The sequence below is a fragment of the Mytilus galloprovincialis genome, chromosome 9 (assembly GCF_965363235.1).
Source record: "Mytilus galloprovincialis chromosome 9, xbMytGall1.hap1.1, whole genome shotgun sequence".
Taxonomy (NCBI): domain Eukaryota; kingdom Metazoa; phylum Mollusca; class Bivalvia; order Mytilida; family Mytilidae; genus Mytilus; species Mytilus galloprovincialis.
This window is the reverse complement of record NC_134846.1, coordinates 41,262,100-41,268,702: the sequence shown is the minus strand read 5'-3', so window position 1 is coordinate 41,268,702 and position 6,603 is coordinate 41,262,100. Positions and strand designations below refer to the sequence as shown.

The window sequence follows — 6,603 nt, the reverse complement described above, 5'->3', positions numbered from 1 at the left end:
ACCAAAGAGATCAAAGTTCGAGTTCACGTACATTATAACAGATCTTTCATATACTATAGTTGCATCAGAGAATGTTCTATTAAACTGTCAGAAAGACGAAATAACTCATTTCGTGCAATCATAATTATATTATTGACAATGCTGACCAAAATTGTGACACGACCCTTGTCATTATATCAATATGGTAGTTTGAACACAGAATCATTAAAACTTTATGAATAGATTTTCCTTAATTCGCTAAATGTCTAGTTCTTAAATATACCTTTATTCATATTTTGTTAAAATTTAAAAGCAAAATTTCTGCTATAAACATGATAACCATAAATTACACTTTTTTTCTTCAAAATTTAAACAAATTTGTTGAGATAAGATTTAAACATGTTAAAGTTCAAATCATGATTTGTAATAATTTTACGATTGCTCATGACATAAAAATAATAAAACAGTAATTCTAAAATCGATCGATTCCATTCATAATTATTTTGATTTTCATTTATAACGACGTTAAAATTTAAATTTAATGATATAAACGATGTACCACATACGAAAGGAGAACGTACAAAATTTCTGACAATGGTCGCGATTTTTTTTTAAATACTAAAGCTGTATTGGTCAATAATGTAACATTCACATTGAGAAATTGGGTAACATAGTCATAAATTAAGAAAACCGGTAAATTTTTGTATTTTCGTGAATAAATATTATACAAAATGAAAAGTATCATATTGCAGATACTAACATGCGTAAAATCAAAATACTTAAGAGACTTTCATTACAAATGAGACAGTATTAACATTATTGAATGAATTTGAACCAGCGCAAATGCATTTTCCTTAATTTCAAAATATAGAAGTGGAAACAATAAGACCAGTGGAAATTATGAATACTGTAAATTCAGAAAGTGTTGTGAGGAGTTTTATTTATCTCGAATCATGTGATTCATTGAGTATCGCAATCAAAGGAATTTGTATTCTGATATCTGGTCCAAATGGCCATGGTTAACTTCGGTTACTGTATATATTTTTAGGTGCCAGTGTAGCTTACGGTGGAGATTGTACGAGTACCCCATGTACTGATACAACAACGAATGAGTGTATCAGCGATCAGTGTGAATGTGCCACCACTTATTTCAGAAATACTGCTAACGATGCATGTCTTATAAGTAAGTATTTTTGCAAAATTGGGTTGATGTTTTTTCGTAAATATTCTTGTGTTGATATCTTTTTAAGTGATCTACTTTTGATTAAATCTCATTTCGTTAGTAAAACAGATATAAGAAGACAACTTGTATCTAAATAAGGGCAAAATGATGACCTGTGTCCCTGCATGCAATTGCTGAGTTAAAATGTAAATTGAGCAATAAATGATCACTTTCTGTCATTAGAGACAAAAAACTGGGAAGAAAATTTTGTAAATACAATTCATGACCAACAGAATAAATTATTAATAAATTGAAGTCGGGAGGATCGACTGGTTGAGCACCGCTATCATGTTCCTCATCCGCCCTGCAACTCCAGACTTATTTAAATTGTTATAAAAAGAAATTTGTAAACCCCACCACTATTTTTTTTAATTTTTGTTTCTTCTTTTGTTGTGTTTTCATTATTTTCAAATAATTTTTCCTTTTCTGATACATAATTACTTATTTATTTATTCTTGCTTCATATCATTGTTACATTGCATGCTATATTTATGTAATCGTTAACTGGAGTTGGTATTTCAAGGAAACGGATTAATATAAGATATGTACAGCTTGTTTCCGAATCTTATTGTTATTGTGTATTTTGTATGATAATATTATTGTAATGATGATGAATACATATGTTTAAACCAAACCCCCGTTAGGTGTGTGCCTATCTTAAGTTTGGTGCCTGTTGACGTTTTTTTGCTGTATATCAAATTTGTTTTTGTTTACCGTTTTGCACATAAATGAGGCTGTAATGTTTTCGTTCTCATTGTTTTTTGCAGGGCCTTTCATGACTTGCTTATGGTTTAAGCCCATACGATGGACTGTGATAGATTTTAAAGGCCATTAATTTGGCCCTCTTTGCCGAGGTGTTCTATCGGCAATCATAACACACTTTTTTTTAATTTTTACAATGACCGAATATTTCGACTGTAACATGAGGACGTTATTAAGGAAAACAAATATCGTTATCATTTGCCATGTTGTATCAAATTCGTACTTCAGCACTTGCATGCATTATTATTGAAATAATCGAAATACTCAGTTGTTCGATAAACATTTGGAATCATGTTCAATCGATGTTGAATAAATTTAATTGCATGATAATTTTTTTTATTAGACTCATATTTACATTGTATGTATCTTTACAAACAATAAAAATAACAACCACAATCAAACACGAATCACCGTCCTTACCGTCCTTATACATTTCAACTAATGCATGTAGAAAACTGTAAAATCATAAAAATTCAGGTGACAGAAGAAATGTTCTTGTTGTTATTGAACAGTTGGAAACCTCTTTTACACAACATGATCTGACATAAGCTCGTACAGGCAGAGTTCGATTATCTGTTTATTCCGTGAAATACTTTATATTCATTTAACGGTTTAGATAAATAGATGTTTGACGATTCTAACAAACTTATTGCGTTCGAAGTCGTTAAAGACCGCCCTAGTAGTAGCGAACACATTTGCTAAGATAAAGGAGAAAATTAACGAACTACTTACATGCAATATTGTTATGATGTCAAGTAAACATACTATTGATGTTTTTATTCTTCAATCTCAAACAAACTTCGTACTAATTTTAAAAGTGAATAGGGTAATGTTTTTCAGTTTCTTAGAATAATACATTTTTTATTTTAGAAGTTGCATTAGCCGGAGCATGCGTAGCTGCAGAACCAACTGGTCAGTGTTCCGACGGTAATGCAGAATGCGACAGCACTGCACTCGTATGTCAATGCAAGACCAATTACTTTGTTAATAAAAACAATGTCTGTACTGCAGGTAAGACTTTTTGAAAGCACCTTACTAATAGAAAGGATAAATAATCAATGTTTATGCAAATATATATATATATATTTTGTGTTACGTGATATGTTCTATTCCTGAACGCAATTTAATGTCCCTTTGGTATCCTTCGGCCCTCTTGTATATACACTTTGTTTTATACCTTTCTGTAACACCAAGTACTATAACATGACAATTATTGTAATCGGGAGTGGATAGTTGTTGAAAAAAATACATATTTGATTATTTTTTGGGTGAATATCTGTTTGAACGAATTAACCAGTCCTGACTGTATAAAAAATAACTTTTGATAAATTATACTGATAGAGATGAGGGGTATATGTCAAGGAGACAGCAACAAAAAACATACCAATTATTTTAACTGACCTATTTCAAAATAAAATATTACTGTAGTGAGGCTTTTAACTTCTGGAAAATCTTAATAAGAGTTTAATCTCCTGTTAATATTGGAATCAACATTACCCTAACTAAGTTTCTCTCTGATGTAGATTACGATAAATAACCCTTCTCTCTGATGTAAACGAATGTTCCTCTGGTAACTTTCGTCCCTCTTCTATAACACATCTAAGTACTAGCCTTTGAACGTAACTGGATAAATAAATGTATTGACGATTGACGTACGGCTTATGAAAGTGAATCATAGCAAACTTTATTTATACATGAGAAATATGGATAATTAAACTCGTCAAAGAAACAGTTTGCCTATAGTCAGATTGTTTATGTTTTATGGATATAATAGTATAATTATATAACTAAACTGTATATGACAAACAGAGATTGTGTTGTGTTCCTTTGATATGGTTTCCAAAAATACATGTTTGAATTTTTTAATAACCTTGTTAGAATTTTCAATTAAAGATACAACGGTATAGACCCATATTTTTTTTATGTTTATTACAAATTACAGTTGTTGGTTTGGATGGAACTTGCGACGCCACAGATTCTGCTACAGATCAGTGTGCTGTAACCGACTCGGAATGTAGAGTAGATGGAACTGCTAAATGCCTGTGTAAAACCACCCACTATGTAGCCGGCTCCGCTTGCACAATCAGTAAGACTAAACATATAAACTTATGTTGTAACTAACTACTTGTGTTTTGTGTCAATTTTAAATGAAAATCAATACTTTTCGTTTTTGCTCAAACAAGAGGTGCATATTTACACTTTCTTTCTTAAGTCATATTTTAACACCGACTTTTTGAACATACCTCATTGGAATTATGTAAATTGCACATGCAAACCTCACTTAATATCTATACTTGCAGATCTGATTATTATTTTATGTACCTAATTTGATCATAACATATGTGTTGATGTTGTTATACTTCCTTGGCTTTCAATATATTTGGTATCATCGTTTCTGACAAAGTTTTACATGTATTTTTTACATGATTTTAGACCACATGTTTAGATAAAGGATGAATGTACTGAATTTGTAACTGTGTGCAGGTTACATTAATAATCGACTTAACTGCGAAATGTATATTTGAAAAGTCGATTTCTCTTGATTGTTAAATTGCTAGATTGAAAAATATTATTATATTAAAGGTTTGCTTATAATATTATATATGAGCATTGTGTAAAGATACATTAACGATGTTCTATAAGTAAATTTGTAAGTAAATAACCCACAATTCAGTCAGTGTTTGCATGAACCTCATATATCCCAGTGAACTTGAGACAAAGGATACCACAATTACTGATAGGTCTGCTGAATATCTTAATCTATCGTCGATGTTAATTATTTTTGTTTCTCCTGGATTTGGTTTTCTTTCGAGAACTCGAAGAGTATGTTACATATCTTTGATGTAATCACTGCTAATTGGTTTTGTTCACAACTGTAGACTCAAGTGTTAAATTGACAGCGTGACTAACTATATATGAACCAATCTAGTCTGATGGACTAATTTATTTTCTTTGTGTTTAATTATGTCACATTAACGTATACCAAATATGTATGTGTCCATTTTAATTGCAGGAAAGAACCCAGATGAAACAGGTTGTGTTGATGGAGGGTGTGTAACCCATGCTACTTGTGACACTGTTGCTTCTCCAACTATATGTGAATGTGATGCAGGTTATACTGCATCACCAACCACCACTCCTACCATGTGTAAGTTTGAGTTAAATTGTAATTTATTGCCAACATTCGATCCAAACTGGTGAATGTAGCCGTTACATTTAGCATTTGATCTTGATATTTCTATTATCTGTATGTATTAGTAACACCAAGGAAGCCAAGTACATGTATCCAGAAGAAGACTCTCAAATATTTGTCATCGTAAAATACATGAAGACAATGCCGTGAATACAGTCACAATTTTATAGTAGCAACCACTTGACGATTGTTTCATTCGAGCTTATGAGTCTTATGAAGACGAAACGCTCTTCTGTCGTACCATATCCCAAGCATAATATCTTCGATTCCTATTAAGTGCCCGCTTAGGCTCTAATTTCTAGATATCATTCTTGAAAAATATGTATTCAAAATTAAATCTTTTACTTTGACCAAAATGGCAAAAAAACAAGATTACAACTACCGGAGTTTTACGACGAGTTCTTTACGTATATTTCAGTTACAAACAACGACCAATACATAGTGTTTAAGTCTGAATTACTTTCTGTCTTCTAAATCGTGTACTTTATTTTTTTTAGTTTTCAAGGACGAATTTTTAGATTTTATTCACAGTAATTGTTTTGCAAATTTAGCCAATGACACAACCAATATGGCAAATAATAAAGTTTGTTTTATCATTTACTTCATTGAAGTTATCTTAAATGAGTTAGAATTTAAAAATCGTATAGCTAGTTTTAATTAATGTTTTGTTTTAATACTTTTTTCAGGCAGTGGTGTTGTCAAATTCGCATCTTTGTCATACATGTACGTGGTACCCATCCTTGTATCCCTGATGTTTCTCGTACGATGAATGTTCATTCTAGATCATTTTGGAGATTTGTTTTTTTTTGTGATATTTAAGTCTTACTATGCTGCTGTTTGTTTTATTTGTACAATAGTGTAATGGTTTTTTTCTGGTACTTTTTTATAACGTTTGTGATACAATAATTGTTATTATTCGTGTTATTACATGAAAAGTATCACCTAACAAATGTGTGACCCGTAACTGAAGTTAATAATATTAAGTTATACTTCTGCAAATTATGAGGAAGGTTGATGTTTGATATACGTCCATAAACTATAGACACTCATACTCAAAAGGCGTTAAGAGGTCAACATAAATTTTCAAACCTTTTCAAGGCATTGAGTCAAACAATAAATTCCTGAATCTATACCTATACTGCTAGAAAACGTCATGACAATGTTACCATTTGATGAAACGGAAACAACAGTATAAAATGTATAGTTAAAAGTAAAATTTATTTATTCGTTAGAATTAAATGCTTTTCGCTTATCCAGTATTGCATTTATGATGAAGGTGTGGAATACTATTCACGATCATAAAAGTAAAAAATGAGGGACCCGTGGCAGGCACAAGTCACAATATTTTGAAAGAACTAAATTCAGTTAAAGCGACATTTGAAATAAGTGTGAAAACTTTCTTGATTTACCTGGTGATATTAAAATAAAATAAATGTAATTAACCCGT

At 31.0% G+C, this 6,603-nt stretch overlaps 1 long non-coding RNA gene across 1 annotated transcript; it reads left to right on the top strand.

The window, feature by feature from the left end:
• Nucleotides 1–3,910: 3,910 nt before the first annotated feature.
• Nucleotides 3,911–6,603, top strand: LOC143046893 (uncharacterized). Its single transcript, XR_012969295.1, has 3 exons — nt 3,911–4,049; nt 4,977–5,111; nt 5,843–6,603. It is a non-coding gene; the product is annotated as an uncharacterized LOC143046893 (long non-coding RNA).